The sequence below is a fragment of the Microcaecilia unicolor genome, chromosome 6 (assembly GCF_901765095.1).
Source record: "Microcaecilia unicolor chromosome 6, aMicUni1.1, whole genome shotgun sequence".
Lineage (NCBI taxonomy): Eukaryota > Metazoa > Chordata > Amphibia > Gymnophiona > Siphonopidae > Microcaecilia > Microcaecilia unicolor.
This window is the reverse complement of record NC_044036.1, coordinates 4429442-4447334: the sequence shown is the minus strand read 5'-3', so window position 1 is coordinate 4447334 and position 17893 is coordinate 4429442. Positions and strand designations below refer to the sequence as shown.

Below are 17893 nucleotides of genomic sequence, written 5' to 3'. Positions count from 1 at the left end.
CTGACGCGGGGGGAACTGGCTTATCCTGCTACCGCAACCGCGGGAGGAGCTGGCTTACCCTAACACCGCCGAAGCAGGAGGGATACAAAGCTACCCTACAGCCGCACGAAGCGGGAGGGAGCACCGGCATAATTTAGTTATCAATCCAGCCAACGCCGAAACAGGGGGAGAGGAAGCAGCAGCTCACTATAACACAAAATCGTCTCAACTCGAAGAAAACTCAATTGGAAGAACTTGAACACGAAGTCCTCGTGAACAGGAACTGAAGACTGAACTTGAACCTGAAATAGAATCAGAACACAAACAATTGGTCATGGACAGGATGCTGGCCTCGATGGACCCTTGGTCTTTTCCCAGTGTGGCATTACTTATGTACTTATAAGATATAGGCCCCCAAAAGGCCAAATTCCCCCCCTCCAACACCCCGAGCCAAAACGTCCAATCTGTACACTGGGGTCAGACCAATGGTCCATCTAGACCAGTATCCTGTTTCCAACAGTGACCAAGCCAGGTCACAAGTACCTGGCAGAAGCCCAAATCGTGACAATATTCCATGCTACAAACCCCAGGGCAAGAAGTTGCTTCCCAACTCAATAGCAGACTATGGACTTTTCCTCCAGGAACTTGTCTAAACCATTTTTAAACCCAGATACGCTAACCGCTATTACCACATCCTCTGGCAAAAAGTTCCAGAGCTTAACTATTTGTTGAGTGAAAAAATATTTCCTCCTAGAAGAAAAAACAAAGTGTGTACAGAGGACCACGTTGTAGATCTACAACTTTCATAGACAGAAATAGACTGAGACTCCACAAAAGGAAGAATGCGCTCTCACGTAATGCGCTTTCACATTCAACAGGCAAAAGGCGGGTTATAAATGAAATAAATAAACAAACAGTGGAGAGTTCCACGCAAAAACGTATGCTCAGGAGCTAGCTTCCTTAAGCCATTTCACAATGGCAGCCTTAGAACCCTGGTTGCCCTTCCTGCAGCCAGCAAAAAAACAAAAACAAAAAGAGTGGAGGAGTGGCCTAGTGGTTAGGGTGGTGGACTTTGGTCCTGGGGAACTGAGGAACTGAGTTCGATTCCCGGCACAGGCAGCTCCTTGTGACACTGGGCAAGTCACTTAACCCTCCATTGCCCGCTGCATTGAGCCTGCCATGAGTGGGAAAGCGCAGGGTACAAATGTTAACAAAAATAAATGGTCAGATCATCTGAACTCATTAGTGGCCTCCAGGTATCTACTATAATAAAACGCACCCTCAACGTTCTGAAGACAAAGGTTGTGAAGTCACTCCACTACGAGAAAGGGTTCGTTAGTTCATGGTGGTGAAGCCATCCCACTGACAATGTCTCCCTGCCCCGCCCTCGCGTCAAACGTGATGACGACGAGGGTGGAACAATGGAACAAAGCTGAAACGTTACCATGCAACGCAACGCGAAATAACACAGACCTACCAGAAGAAACTACAGAACAAGAAGGGAGGAGCAGTGCACACGAACAAAGCTCAAACGTTACCAGGCAACGGTACGCGACATAGAACGGACCTAACAGAAGAAAAAACATGACAAGAAGGGAGGAGCATTCAGCAGTAGAACGCCTCATTGACTGTGCAGCACGGGTTGGAGAGCAGACAAACAACGCTGGAAAGAGAGAAGAATATTCCAGCAGTGGATAATGTGCCGAAAAACACTAAATTGGGTCTTCACTTGTGGAGTCAGGGGAGAGGAGAACAAAGTGCCCCTCGCCATCTGGGACGTGGGCGGCCAGGATAGCTGCACGCCACCTGCAAGCATTCCCCGCGACCCAGCCAGCATCAAACAGCGACCCAGCCTGCTAGGAACCGCTGGAGACTGGCTGCCAACCTCCAACATTAGAAAAAATAGAAATGAAACCACATTATACAAAACCACGGAGTAACCAAAGATCATTAGAAACATACACTGTTTACCACGATTCCAAAAGCCCAGCTACACTCCAACCACCCCTCGACGAATGGCCCCGCCACAATCGCCGTCGTCATCAACGCCGCTTCCCCCCTCTACTCACCCCTCTCCACCTGCCACCGGAACGCCAGCCGACTCCTCACAACGCCACTGACCTCCGTGTCAAGGCCCTGCAGCACGCAACAGCTGTTCGTTTCCGTTCGGCCCTCCCTCCTTCCTTCCCTGTGGGACACGGAGGGAAGGAGGGAGGGCCGAACGGAAATGATCAGCTGTTACCTCTGTTGCAGCGCCTTCACACCCCTCCAAGTCCCTGACCCCCCTCCAAGCCCACAGCCACTCCCTCACAGTTCCCAAACCGCCACCCACCCCCAAACATTCACACACAAACACACACTGTGTAGCACAACAAAAAAAAACCACACACACACCAAAAACATGACCTAAGGAATCCCTCACTTTCAACCCATCACCACAGGAACACAGACCCCCCCCTTCAAAACCCCCTCACATTTCACCAACCACACCCCCCCCCACAAACATTCACACACACACTCTCTAGCACAACAACAAAAACACAACAACAAATGACAGACAACACAAACATGACATGAACGATTCCTCACTTTCACAACTTCAACCCATCTACGCAGACCTCCCTCCAAGCACCACGCCACTCCCTCACACATCACAACCCCCCCCCCCCAATAAAATACACAAGCTCTACTATGGAGAATCAGCATCTCTTACTCACAACCACACACTGCCCCCCCCCCATCATACACACAGTCTTCCACGGAGAAACAGCATCTCTCTCACTCACACCCACACACTCCCCCCATCCCCCTTAATACACAAACTATACCATGGAAAAACAAAGTCTCTCTGTCTCTCACTCACACAGACACACCCCCAACACACAACATCATACACAAACTCTGCAATGGTGAATCTGGATCTCCGTCTGCCATTTGGCACTGGAGCACCACAAGTAGGCGGCGGATGACCGCAGGGCCCTGCAGAACACCAGGACACTTATGGACAAAGTGGTGAGTTACAGGGAAGTGGGAGAGGAGAGGGATGGTGGCCTGGAACTCGGAGGGGAGGAAAGGAGGGCATGGGACTCGGAGGAGAGAGAGGGAGACAGCAACGGAGGGAGGGGGGAACCCTTGCTAGCGCCCGTTTCATTTCAGGCAGAAACGGGCCTTTTTTACTAGTTTGATAATAATTCTATAAATCCAGACGCCTGAGGGAATGAAACTCTCCCAGGTATCCTCTCTGCGAAAAAAGAGGGAACAGAAATTAGCCAATTCAAATGGAAAACAGAAACTATCAGCAGAAAGGAAGAAACCGTTCTGATTGTGACCCTTGCTTCAGTAAAGCGGAAGAGCAACAGAGCCTGTAACACTGATACCCATCTGGCTAAGGTTATGGCCATCAGAAAAAAAAGTTTTCAGGGTGAGATGATCCAGAGGTTCAAATGGGAAGGGGGCTCTCAAGATCCAGAGGATGAGGTTAATATTCCAAGATGGACAAACTGGCAGTCTGGGAGGCTGTAAGTGATTAACAGCCCTAAGAAAGTGGACAACGTCCAGATGCACGGCCAGAGGTCTTTTGAATGCAGCCACAAAAATAGGCTAGCGCTAGCATCACCACCTGATCCTTCAGTGAAATTAAAGATAAGCCTTTTTAAGGTCATCCTGCAAAAAGGATAGAATGTGAGCTAAAGAGGTCTTAGACAGCAAAATGCTCCTAGAAGAATACCAAGACTCAAAGGTCTACCAAACTCTCATATAAGCTGTGGAAGTCGACTGCTTCCTGGCCTGCAGCACCATAGCAATCGCCTCCTCTGGATAACCTTTCCTCCTTAATCTCAACATCTCAAGAGCAAGACTGTAAAGATCAAAGGCGGAGGGATCCTCCATTACCACTGAACCTTAAGACAGAAGACCCTTCTGGAATGGCAGCCAAATGGGGCTGTCATCTGTAGCCTGATTATGTCCACATACCAGTCTCCAGGACCAAATCTGGCACCACCAGAATTACCAAACCTGATAGTGAGAGCTCCACCTGAGCACCCTGTCTATCATCAGCCCGGAGGGAAGACAAAGAGTGCATCAGACAGCCAAGATTGAATAAACATAGAAACACAGAATCATGACAGCATATAAGGGCCAGATGGCCCATCCAGTCTGCCCTTCCTCAATAACCACTAGCAGGCATCTATGGCCTCAGCATCGAACTACTTCCGCTGCTGAAGAATCTGAGAGCCTTGGCATTCTTCATAGAAAAATGAAGGCAGATAAGGCCATATGGCCTATCCAGTATGCCCATCCCATGCCATCTACTCTCCCAACACCGCAAACCCCCATGTGTTGGAGATCCGATGAAAGGCGTCCCTGGAGAGCGTCCAACTCTCCCAGATCTAGCAGGGTCCAGCTATGGAAATCTACCTGAACGTTCAGTGCTCCCCCCTATGTGGACCACCGAGAGTGAGGTGGATCTGCGCCTGACAGAAGAGATTTGATGTCAAACTAGAGGAGCACTTCACATCTCCCTGCCCATTGATGTATGCCACTGCTGTCACTTTGATGGACAGCACACATAACCGCCTTGAAATTACAAACATTACAAATATGGCTGCACGTCTGATCTTTAGCTCTTCAAGATATGAATCTGCTTTTCTTCGTTAATGAAGCTTCATTGGCTTGTGATAAAGGCACTAATTATTTTTAATTGTGCTTTATGACCTCTCTCTTATTCTTTATGGTTTTTCACTGATGTATTTGGTAAATTTAATTCAATTAGAAAACTAGCTCTGTTATTGCAATTTCATAGTCCAAAAGGTGTGATTTATAAGAGAACATTCTGTTAAATGTGGTTTTATCAATTTGGCAAATACCTTATTATTTGCCTTTTAGAAAGGCACTCAAAACTTATCTTTAAGAGTATTTTTATATAAGTAGTGTTCAGATCGGGGTGAGGGAGGGGGAAGGGGGGTTCATTGGTATCTGTTCTTTCCTAGTTCTCCTCCTACCTCTCGCTTCGCACCTTTAGTGTACACTCTGGTGGATCCTCTTCCACTTCTTTCTCTCTACCAATCGGTGTACCTCAGGATTCTGTTCTCGGTCCTCTCCTGTTCTCCATCTACACTTCTTCCCTTGGCTCTCTGATATCATCTCATGGCTTTCAATACCATCTCTATGCTGATGACTCCCAAATTTACCTCTCTACCCCTGTAATCTCACCAGCATCCAGACCAAGGTTTCAGCCTGCCTATCTGATATCGCTGGTGGAAAATGAACAAGCAGATCAGTATATTATCCAAAATATTTTATTGAAGATACCCTATTTAAGACGGTTGCCCGGGAGGTCACGTGATGCTAGGCTAAGGGAAGGGCACCATATCCTCGAGCTCCGAGGCCCCCGCCGTTAACATCTGGCCCCCTGCACACAAAAATCGAGCAGAAAGCCCACAAAAGCCGGTAGCAGAGGTGGAAGTGCCCTAGTAACAAGCTGTAAGAGGCATCGACAGGAACGATCGGAATGACGACCAAATCTAATCGGAAAGACGGCGCGAGGAGCCGCATGGGCGAGAGCAAGATGGCGGAGGGCTTCTCCCGCGGGCAAATCGGTGAGTTCAGCCTGGGCAGCAGAAATAGCAGCGGAGGTTTCAACGCTGCTGGAAGGATCGGTGGATAAGAAATTGCAGAAGATATCAGATCAGATCGAACAAATGGAAGGGAAACTTGAAGGTTTACGAGCGGACCTGACAGGATTTCAGCAGCGGTTATCAGATGTTGAAGATCAATGCCAACAAACTGAAACCCAGCAAAAGACGGAGAAAAAGTTGCACTTACTAGAACAAAAAGTGGAGGACCTTGAAACCCGGTCCAGATGGAACAATCTCTGTATGGTTGGTCTCCCGGAGGTGCTGCGAGAAGTGGAGTTACGGGACTTTTTGGAAGGGTGGATTCCCAAAATGTTCAACCTGCAGCGGCTAGAAAACGCGTTGAAAATAGAGCGCGCACATAGGCGTGGGTCGGACCAGACAGGACAAGGACAGGCCAAGAGTAGTCATCTGTAAAATATTAAATTATGCGCATCAACAGGAAATTCTACGAGAATGGTACCTGAAAGGAAAGTCAATTATGAAAACTGTACCATCTTCTGTTTTCAAGACTTCTCAGCCACTGTAGCTGCCCAGCGGCGACAGTTTGCGGAGGTTTGCCAGCGTCTCTACGAGCTGAAACCACGGTTCACACTGATGTACCCAGCCAAATTAAAAATTCAGCACGAAGGTAACCAGCATTTCTTTCAATCGCATGAGGAGACCATGAAGTTCGTCAGTCGGATGGGAATGGACCCGCGAGGGAGACTGAACGGGCAGATTCCAGTAGCCAGCAGAGTCCCTAAATGTGGGTCGGTCCAGAAGTAGAGATGGACAGCCTGAAGAAGGTGGTTCGTACAGGCGACATGACAGAATTAAAGAATGGACGATATAACTGTTCCAAGCATGCAGCTAATGAAAGGGACCTAAGGATCTTTACAGCTTGCTGGTCTAATGGGAAGGTAAAAAGGGTGAAAACCCTAGGGTTTAATTTATAGAGGCAACAGTAGGAACTAGTGATTAAACTGTTATTGCTGTTCAGTTTTAGTATGGAGCGAATTAATGTTTGTACAGGGGCTATTGTTTAACTGGTCTGAACAGGTGCTGGGGAGGGCAAGAGCGGGGTGGAACCGTGACTAGTTCTCTAGTGAGAACAATTTCTGATGTATGAGGAGTGGGTTGGGTGGGGTTTTTTTTTTTGTATCTCAAATGTGGATCCCGGGTGGTGGACATAAATGCTACAACTGGTGGAAGGAGAGATCCAAGGGGGGCGCCCAGGGGCTGGGGAGCATTCCCTTGCCTCTCAGAACAATCATCCTTTAGCTTTTATTCTCAGACAGGGGGCTGGGCACACTTAAAATAATTTCCTGGAATGTGGGGGGGGGGGGGGGGGGGAGATCTCCTCGCCCATCAAGTGCACAAAGGTCTTGCAGGCAATGCAATGCAAAAAGCGGACATCGTGTTCTTACAAGAGACACACCTGATAGCGCTGAGCACGGGAAGTTTCAGAGAGGGTGGGTAGAAAGCGGGCAGTGGGCTCGCCTGCAGTGGGAAAAAAGGAGGTAGGTACTGATGCTATTCGTAGGAGCCTCAATTACGGATAAAGGTAGTAAAAAAGGCGAGATGGTAGGATAGTGTTGGTAGAAGCAGAGAGGGGCGCAGACACATATCTTTTGTAATATCTATGCACCCAAGGTTATGACCAGAAATTCTACAAAACATTAATAGAATTATTAAGCCCTTATCAGGGGGGGAAGGGTTGTTTTAGTGGGGGACTTTAATATGGTCTATGACCCACAGATTGACAAAAGTGGTACTTAGGAACTGCAGCAGAGGAGTTCGTTGAGGGGCGTGCCTTTCTCTGCTCGACATTAACATGATAGATGTATGGAGGTGGTACATCCAATGCAGCGGGATTATACGTACACCTCTCGGGCCCACCTAATGCAGTCGCGTATTGATTATTCTTTATATCACGGGAACTTTTTTCTTGTGTGCCAATAGCTGAGATAGGCCCTGTGAGATTTCTGACCACGTGATGATATGGATACATTTGCAAATGTCGGGGGATAGGAGTAGGCAAAGAGGGTGGAGATTCCTATTTGAACTCTATAGAGACCCACAATTCAAGCCCTTTAATATGTGAAAAATGGCAAGAGTTTGAACACAATTGGGAACATAGATATCAGGCAGGCTTGTACTGGGAGACAGCTAAGGCATAATGCGGGGGAGGCGATTGCCTATAGAGCAAGAGCACGGAAAATGAGAGACAAAGAAATCCTTCGTTTAGAAAAAGAGGTGCGGATACTGAGGCAGAGATTGGAGGAGGTAGCTACGGAGGTACAAAAACAGACCCTTTTGAAAGCTCAGAGAGAACTGAACGAGCTGCTGCATCAACGGGCACAGAAATCACAAATGTATTTCAAAACACCAATGTTTCTATGTGGGAATAAAGCGGGAACGTTGTTAAGTAGGATGGCGCACGGGAAAAGGGGCCCAACAAGGATCCTGCAGGTGAGGGACAGCAGAGGACAGCTCCTTCGGGAGACAGGAAGTATTATAGAGAGATTTAGGGAGAACTACCAGACATTGTATGAGGAGCCTAAGGACATACTGGAGGATAGTGAAATGTATTTGACTAACCAAAAACTGCCAAGAATATCAGAGGCACAGCGGGAGGCGCTAAATAGCCCTATAGTGGAAGGTGAACTATTGGTAGCAAAGTAACATACATAAGGCACCAAGGCCCGACGGATTTTAGCATGGCCTATTACAAACTGCTACAGGAGCAGGTTACGCCCTCATTGCTTAATTTATTCAATGTTATGGCAACTACTGGAGTAATGCCGGACTCCCTTAATGTAGCAAAGATCACAGTGCTATTGAAGCCGGGGAAAGAGGAGGATGCGGTAGAGTCCTATAGACCCATATCTCTACTGAATTGCGATATGAAACTTTATGCAAAGATATTAGCGAATCGACTGGCAAGGCTACTGCCGACTTTGATAGCGCCTCCTCAGGTTGGATTCGTTAAAGGCAGAACAGTCGCAAGTAATGTTAGAGCTTTGTTGGCCTCCCTGGAGTCAGTGGAGGTGCAGAGAAGGCATTCTCTGGTCGTTAGTTTCGACGCAGAGAAGGCCTTCGACAGAGTGGTCTGGGGGGTTCATGTTTGCGGTCTTAAAACAGATGGGGATAGAGGGGAGATTTCGAGATGTGATCGGCGCACTATATGCAAACCCACAGGCATACTTGTGGATCAATGGGGAACAGTCTACCCTATTCCCCATTAGAAGGGGCACCAGACAGGGCTGCCCCCTGTCGCCCTTGTTATTTGTTATCATGATGGACCCTCTGATTAGGGAAATTCAGGAGCACCCAGAGGTGGAGGGAGTTACCTGGGGATCTTCAACGTTTAAGGTTTCTGCTTTTGCAAACCGATATTAGTTCATATCACCCAACCCAAAAACTCGCTGGCAGCGTTGCTAGAGCTCTTTCAGGAATATGGAGATTTCGCCGGCTTTAAAATCAACTATTCTAAGTCCTTGGTGAAGGCAACTAATCCAGGAGGGAGGCAGAAATGGGGAGGTGCATTTCCATTAAAATGGGCCTCAGAGGCTCTTAATATTTGGGGGTGAGGATACCCATGAGAATATCCGATTTGTATCCTTTAATATTGACAATATGGTAGAAGCCCTGAAGGGGCGCTTAGACAAATGGGAAGTACTGCCACTTAATTTGCACGGGCGGATTCATCTGTACCGGATGGTGGAATTCCCAAGGTGGCTCTGTTTCAGGTGCTTCCGCTGAAATTGAAGAGTAGTGACCTAAATTAGATCTCTAGGTATGTACAAAAATTCTTATGGCGGGGCTCGAAGCTTAAGCTTCCCCTGAAATTGTTGATGGGATCCTGGCGAGACGGGGGGGATGGGACTTCCTGATCTTCGCCGTTATAATCAAGCCAGCTTACTATGCCACCTGGGCGATTGGCTCTTAGATAGACAAGCTTACTCCTTGTAAGCTAGAAGAGGATTTTTTTTAGCCCATACTACCTATATTTCCTGTTGCATAGCCCAAAGAATATATTACCAACATGGGGGGATGGATCATGTGATGCCTTGAGGGAGCAAGACCTGTTTCCTTTGCTCTCCGGGACCCTCGCTCCTTAACATCATTAAAGTAATTGCCTTTAACACCTAATCAGCATTTTATTGCTGTAAATTTGCAACTCAATGGACAGATACTTGGCAGCCTCCCCGAGCAGTATGGTAGGGAAAGGAAATCAAGGAGAGAAAAAGAAAGCAAAGCAAACCGGAAATATGGAGGTAAAAAAACAACAAGAAGGGCAGTTCTTCTCCCCAGAGCAGCTGCAGCAGCTAACATTAGCAATGTCGAAGGTTTTGGAGCCTCAGGTGAGAAAACTGACAGAGCAGCTTGCTTCATTTGAGACACTTTTGGCTGCAATGGGAAACCGGACAGGAGACCTAGAGCGGAGGGTCTCTTCTCTGGAAGATGCAGGGCCTTCAGCTGCGGAAGAAAGAAGCAAGCTGACCAGCACAGTGAGGATGTTATCAGAAAAGGTGGACGATCTTGAAAATCGCTCCCGGAGGTCGAATTTAAGGCTTATTGGAATACCAGAATCGATCGGAGATGCGGTGCTTCCTACTCTGTTGGAAGCTTGGCTGAAGAAAGAGTTTGCCTTATCCGACAGTGCGGGGCCGCTATGTCTGGAAAGGGCACACCGAGTGGGCAAGAAGCAAGATGGCCGCAGAGCACCAAGAGCAGTGCTTATTAAACTACATAACTATGTCCATAAAGTGGAAATATTACGTGGCTACAGAGTAAAGAAGGACACCTTACAATATGAAGAACACCAAGTTCGCATTTTCCAAGATTACTCGTTTGCTGTGCAGGAGAAACGGAGGCAGTTTACACCACTATGCCGTCAGCTGTATGAGAAAAACATCAGGTGCATGTTGTTATACCCGGCCACACTAAAAATAATGCAGAATGGACACTGGCAACTTTATGATTGTGCAGAGACTGCAAAGGCTGGCATGGCAAAAATTTTACAAAGTTTGCCGGATGCTCAGGCAAAAGGCTGAATCGGGACATGCACAGTGAGTGTAGAAGGTAACTTGTGAGTGTCGCTACAATGACAAAGTTATTATATGTAAAGATTGGTTTATAGACATGTTGGGTTGAAGGTATGTTGAATTTAGAATGTTATTTGTAGGGCGCGGGGGTCCCTGGCAAATTGTATGTGATCTCAGTATCTATCTTGTTCGGAGATGGATAAATGCAAGGGTTTAGGTGGGGGATGGGGAAGAGTGGGGAGGGATGGGAGGGGAAGTGAGAGGGGAGGATGGGAGAAGGACATAACACTGCAGAGAGTACATGAGTGGAGGGGAAGGAGTAGAGGCAGAAGGAAGAGTGGGGGGACTGGGTGGAGCTGGGCGCCTAGACCCCATACTGTTAAATTTGAACATGGAAGGAGAGTAACCTTACAACATTATGACCCAACCTAACACAACGAGATTCATAACATGGAACGTTGGGGGTTTCTCATCACCAATTAAAAGGAAAAAAATTTTAAACGCACTTAAAAGACATAAGGCGGACGTAGCTTGTCTGCAAGAGACACGACTAACAGCGGAAGAGCACCAAAAGTTAGCTAGAGACTGGGTGGGAGAGGTGTATGCAGCTTCTTCAGAAGGGAGATATGGGGGAGTAGCTATTTTAGTGCGCAAAGGCCTGGCAGCCAAAACGAAACTGCTGGTACAAGATCCTCAGGGCCGTTACGTGTTGGTGCGCATGTGGCTCCAGGGCCTGGATATGTTAGTTGCGGCAGTATATGGCCCCAACACATATAACCAAAAATTCTACCATGAATTAATCCAGCACTGTAATCAATATTCGGGACTCCAACGGTTGATACTGGGAGATTTGAATATGGTAGCAGACCCCCAGTTAGACTGCTCACACCCACGGAAAGCTCATAGGGGGGGCCCTAAAGCTAGAGCGCTATCCCGCCTCATGATAGCAACAAATACAGTGGATGTTTGGCGTGTCCTGCATTCTGGTGAAAAAGACTTTACACATGTCTCGAGAGCACATGGCACCCAATCTCGAATAGACTATATTCTAGTCGGGCAAAAACTATTTCAAAAAGTTTATGCAGCTGAAATAGGGCCTGAAGAAATAACAGATCATGCCATGGTATGGCTCGATTTAGAGGCGGGAAAGTTTTACCAGGGGCAAGCGGGGTGGAGATTCCCAACTTATTTGGCGACTGATGCAAATTTTAAAGCATATGTGAACAAAAAGTGGGAGGAGTTTGCCAGTCATAATAAGCAACATGAACAAAATCCAGAGTTGTACTGGCCGACTGCAAAAGCGGTGCTGAGAGGAGATATAATAGCATTTGCCTGTGCGCGGAAAAGAAAACTAACCGCAGCTATAGTGAGGTTAGAGGCAAAGGCGAGGAGGGCCAAATGCAAGTACACCCAAACACCAAATAAAGAGCATAGGGAACAACTGCAAGCAGCACAAGTGGCACTTAATTCCCTACTGCAAGAAAGGGCACTTAAGGGGGCCATATATTACAAATACAGGCTGCACAGGTTTGGCAATAAAACTGGGACCCTGCTTGCCCGAGTGGTGAAAACATGGGGAGGAAATAGAGTGCTATCAGCCATAAGGGATGAGAAAGGTAAAATACATACGAAAAGCGAAAAAATAGCAAATATATTCCAAGCACATTTCAGCCAAATATATCAAAAATATAAAGACATAGATAAAGAATCCCTCATGAGTTATTTAGAAGCCTCCAAGTTGCCAAAACTCTCTGCACTAGCATTACAGACACTGAATGGCCCAATCACTGGTAAAGAGCTCCAAGCCACCATAAAGTCATTGCCACATCACTCTGCCCCGGGCCCCGATGGATTCACGGGAGAATTTTACAATATGATACCCCAGAAAGCGTTATTGGCACTGCATGACTATCTAGAGGACGCAGTGGAGACAGGAAGGTTTCCCATTCACAATAATATGGTATTAATATCATTATTACCCAAACCAGGTAAAGAAAGGGACAAACCGGAGACCTACCGACCAATTTCATTATTGAATGTAGATATAAAAATATTACCAAAAATCTTGGCCACCAGGTTGGCTCAATACTTACCAGATATAATTGGGCCTGAACAAGTGGGCTTCGTGAAGGGCAGACATTCTTCTACTAATGTGCGTAAATTACTGATGGCAATGAGCTACAGCCAAGTAAATCATGTACCTGCAGTCCTCCTCAGTGTCGACGCCGAAAAGGCATTTGATAAAATAGGATGGGAATTTTTATTTGGGGTGTTAAAGTATATGGGCATGCATGGCTGGTACCTTCAGGCCGTACAGACATTATACACTAAGCCGACGGCCTCTGTATTAATTAATGGAGTGCGAACAGACCCTATAGTCATAGAACGGGGTACTCGTCAGGGGTGCCCCCTCTCACCCTTATTGTTCTTGCTGTCTATTGAGCCACTGCTCCGCACGTTGAAGACGGATGAGCAGATAAAGGGGCTAGAGGTGGGTGGAGAGGTAGTGCAGACTTTGGTATTTGCGGATGATTTGTTGGTGGTGATGAGGGACCCCCAGAATTCATTGAGGCAGCTCTGGGCACGGATATAACAATACAGTGCTCTTTCAGGGTTTAAAATAAATGCACACAAATCACATTGGCTCACCATCTCTCCTGGGGTGGGAGGCACAGGGTTAGAGGAACTGGGAGTGGAAGAAGCTGAAGAGGCAATCAAGTACTTAGGAGTCCAAATCCCCCAGAACCTGGCTCAAGTGTGTTCCCAAAATGTGAACAGGCTATTGGAGGATATGACGGACAAGTTGAAGCTGTGGCAATCCCTCCCGCTCTCTTTGCTTGGCAGAATAGCGCTATACAACATGATGATTGTACCCAGATGGTTATATGTGTTCCAAACGCTCCCATTTTATCTTCCAAGGAAAGTGGAACGGCAAATAAACAAAATATTGCAGAAATTCCTTTGGAAAGGAAAGAAAGCAAAAATTGCTCTGCGGATTCTGCAGATCCCAAGAGAATACGGGGGCCTGGGCCTCCTGAGTTTGCGATACTTAACGGTAGCCTGTGGAATCAGGCACCTAAATGACTGGTTTCGAAAGACAAGTGAATACTCTGCTACCACTATGGAATTAGGCTTGTTTGGCCCAGACAACTTTACAGGATTTCTGCATGGTAGCAAGCAACATCCCCCAGCAGTCCTACAGAAGTCACATATTTTGCCTACGATGAAAGCGGTGTGGAAATGGATCTGCCGCATGCATGGCTTTTCGTCTAAAACTACCCCCTACCTTTCGATTTGTGGCAACCCGGGGTTCGAGCCTGGGACAAGTTATACTGTATTCAACAGATGGAAGGAAAAGGGGATAGAATACCTATATCATGTGCTCACAGACGAAGGGCGTATCAGAACGTTTCCAGAACTGAGAGCTCAGTACAAAATAAATTCAGCGGACTATTTCCATCATTACCAGCTGAGGCACTATGTGTCCAGTCTGACTTGTAAAGACCTCACCGAGGACGTGAGGGAAGAACTGGCTGCTGCTATGTCGCTGGGGGCGCAATTGAAAGTGCCCATGGCCTACCATCATCGTCACATCCGAGATACAATGCCAGAATTGGATTACAGGGGCTACGCGGCAAAATGGAGCCAAGATCTGGGAAGCCAGATAAGTGAGACTATGTTTAAGGACCATGTGCGGTCGCTCTGGCAGACCACAAAACTGGCAGAGCACTGGGAAATACAATATAAATTTGCACTAAGGATATATGTGGCGCCTAGAAGAGCTTTCCATATGGGAGCATCACCGGATGGAGCATGTGGGAAATGCCATCAAGAAGGGGCTACATTGGCTCACATGTTTTGGATATGCCCAAGAGTGGTTTGGTTTTGGAAAAGTATACTACAACAAGTGACAGAACTCTGGTCCCGAAGATGGACATATGATCCAAAGTTGCTTTTTGGACACCCAAGGCTAAGCAAGCCAACGCCGAAGGGATTCACAGACTTTGTAAAAAGAGCTACAGTAGTAGCGAAAAAAGCAATCCTGCAGGAGTGGCTGGGGAACAAACCACCATCACTGCAATATTGGCGAACTCAAATGCTTATACTTTTACGTACAGAACATCTGGCAATGCGGAACCAGCCACGGATAAGAAGACAACAATTTGAATGCAGATGGGCACCCTTTTGTGAAACCTTGACCCCAATGGTCCGGAGCCAGATATTGAACCTATAATCCCCGTTGCTGCTGCTCCTGTAACCTCTGCTTGTTATTGGATATATAAGGGAAAAAGGGGGGGGGGCATTGGGGAGGGAAGGGGGGTAGGGAACAGGGAGGGGAGGGGGGGTAGTTTAGGGGGGGAAATACTAATATCAATAAAAATACAAAATGTGAAGATATGCCAATTGCTGTTATGGAACTTGCTTATGTAATGTGAAATGTTACAGCTGATTATGTTCACTTAATAAAAATGATTGAAACATATTACCAACATGGGTCAATAACAGTGTCTTGTTGAGTCCCCTGAGAGAGATTCGGGGTGAGTTAAATAAGAGCTAGGGGCTAGCGGCAGACATCTCAGACCTTTTGCCTTTGCAGGGAAATCCCTTATTTAAACCTGGGTCAGAGAACATAGTGTTTCGCAGATGGGTGGAGTTGGGGATCACTAGAGTGGAGCATGTCCTGGGGATGAGGGGGCAGCTGTTGGGATTAGGTGCCCTAGGGGTTGGTATTGACCCGAGTCACCAATTTGCATACTATCAGCTGGCACATTATGTTCATTCATTGGAGCCTGGAAAATTGAGTGGGGGTCACGGGCGGCGTATTCGGGAATTCTTCAGCTCAGTGCCTGGGGAATGCCTCTTGGTAGCTGGGTTGCACAAAGCACTTGGGGAACAAAGTGCGTGTAAGGAAAATGGATACATTGTCAAACGGTGGGCCCGGGATCTGCGCTGCCCTAATCTACGTTTGGACTTTCAGAAACTCTCGGCACGCATACCTACTTTATCAGGGTGTGCAATTTTGAGAGAATGCCAATATAGAATATTGCATAGGGCATATATGTCAAAATATCAGGTATCTAGGTTTGGAGGGACGGTAGACCCTATCCAGCTTATAATCGAACGAGAATAACGCCCAAGTTCCGACCTAAATCGGGAGATGGGCGTTCTTCTCACAAAAACAAATAAAGCGGCATAATCGAAAGCCGAACTTTGGACGCTTTCAACTGCACTCCGTCGCGGATGCGGACAAAGTTGACGGGGGAGTGTCGGAGGCGTGGTGAAGGCGGAACTGGGGCGTGGTTATCACCCGAACAGAGATGGGCGCCCTTCGCCGATAATGGATGCGTTTGTAGCTAGAATTTAGGGCACTTTTCCTGGACCCTGTTTTTTGACGAATAAGGCCCCAAAAAGTGCCCTAAATGACCAGATGACCCCCAGAGGGAGTCGGGGATGACCTCCCTGACTCCCCCAGTGGTCACTAACCCCCTCCCACCACAACAAATGATGTTTCACAACTTTTTACTTTCACCCTCAAATGTCATACCCTCCTCCCAAGCAGCAGTATGCAGGTCCCTGGAACAGTTGTTAGGGGGTGCAGTGGACGTCAGGCAGGTGGACCCAGGCCCATCCCCCCCCTACCTGTTACAATTGTGCTGCTTAATGCTACTAGTCGTCCAACCCCCCCCAAACCCCCTGTACCCACATGTAGGTGCCCCCCTTCACCGCTTAGGGCTATAGTACTGGTGTAGACTTGTGGGCAGTGGGTTTTGAGGGGGATTTGGGGGGCTCAACACCCAAGGGAAGGGTGCTATGCACCTGGGAGCTCTTTTACCTTTTTTTTTGTTTTTGTAAAAGTGCCCCCTAGGGTGCCCGGTTGGTGTCCTGGCATGTGAGGGGGACCAGTGCACTATGAATCCTGGCCCCTCCCACGAACAAATGCCTTGCATTTATTCGTTTTTGAGCTGGGCGATTTCATTTTCCATTATCGGTGAAAAGCAAAAACGCCCAGCTCACACCTTGGCGAATAAAGCATGGGCGTCTATTTTTTTTTAAAAATACGGTTCACTCCGCCCCTTCACGGACCCGTTCTCGGAGATTAACGCCCATGGAGATAGGCGTTTCTGGTCGATTGGGCCCCTCTATGTGTGCCAAGTGTGGGCGGAGGGAAGGCACGCTGTTTCATTACCTCTGGGACTGCTACAAGATAAAAGCATTTTGGGGACGGGTGGTAAAGTTTTGGGAGAAAGTAATGCAGGGGAGGATACAACTCTCCCCCCCCCCCCCCCCCAGGTATCTTATTGGACAAATATGAAGTTTTTGCGTCACACTCCAAGGGGGCTCGGCAGTTCATTAGGAAAGCTAGTATCGTGGGGAAAAAAAAAAAACTTATCCTGAACTTATCTAGGTCCTCTAATTGTGTCGGGGGTCTCTTTGAGCAGGGACTGTCTTTCTTCTATGTTTGTGCAGTGCTGCGTACGCCTTGTAGCGCTATAGAAATGCTAAATAGTAGTAGTAGACAACACCCACGTGGACAGAGGTTCTATCCTCTCTTTTTAAGGTGATCCATATCGCTTCTTCCTTTCCCCAGGTCCCTGTCATTTCAGTCGCCGTGATATCATTCCTCACGTACAGAGCTACTCCTCCACCTTTACGACCCTCTCTATCCTTCCTAGATTATAGCCTGGTATGTTTGCATCCCATTCATGGGAACCATTGCCTTTATTAACCACCTGGAAACTTTCTACTTTGCCTTGGCAGCAGAGGTCTTCAGTTGTGTTCTTGTCCTTGTTGGTCTGTTGCAGTTCCTGCCCTGAAAGCTTGCTTTGCCTGTCTTTGACCCTGCTGGTTTCCAGGTTTATTCTACGGTCTGCTGCCTGCCCAAGACTCTGCTTGTTTCCAGGTTTGTTCTATTGTCTGCTGCCTGCCCAAGACTATGCTTGTTTCCAGGTTTGTTCTATTGTCTGCTGCCTGCCCAATACTCTGCTTTTTTTATTGTATTCTACTGTCTGCTGCCTGCCCAAGTCCCTGCTGGATTCCTGGTTTACTACTGATTGCCACCAGCCTATAGACTCTGTTGTGTTCCTGGTTTCCCTTCTGCTTTGCTGTCTGCCGGTAAGACTCTGTTTGATTCATGGACTATTCTCCTGCTTCTTAGTGCTTCTTTTCCAGTCCAGCTGCTCCAGTCCGGCCTGTGCCCGTCTGTCTGTGGTCTGCCTTGCCTCCTGTTTGGGTGATTTGCCTGCCGCT

The 17893-nt window shown here is 47.5% G+C and overlaps 1 protein-coding gene across 1 annotated transcript in view; it reads right to left on the bottom strand.

Annotated features, from left to right (window-relative positions):
• The window catches only part of CDC20 (cell division cycle 20), a 251137-nt gene that overhangs the window by 208009 nt on the left and 25235 nt on the right, over nucleotides 1-17893 (bottom strand).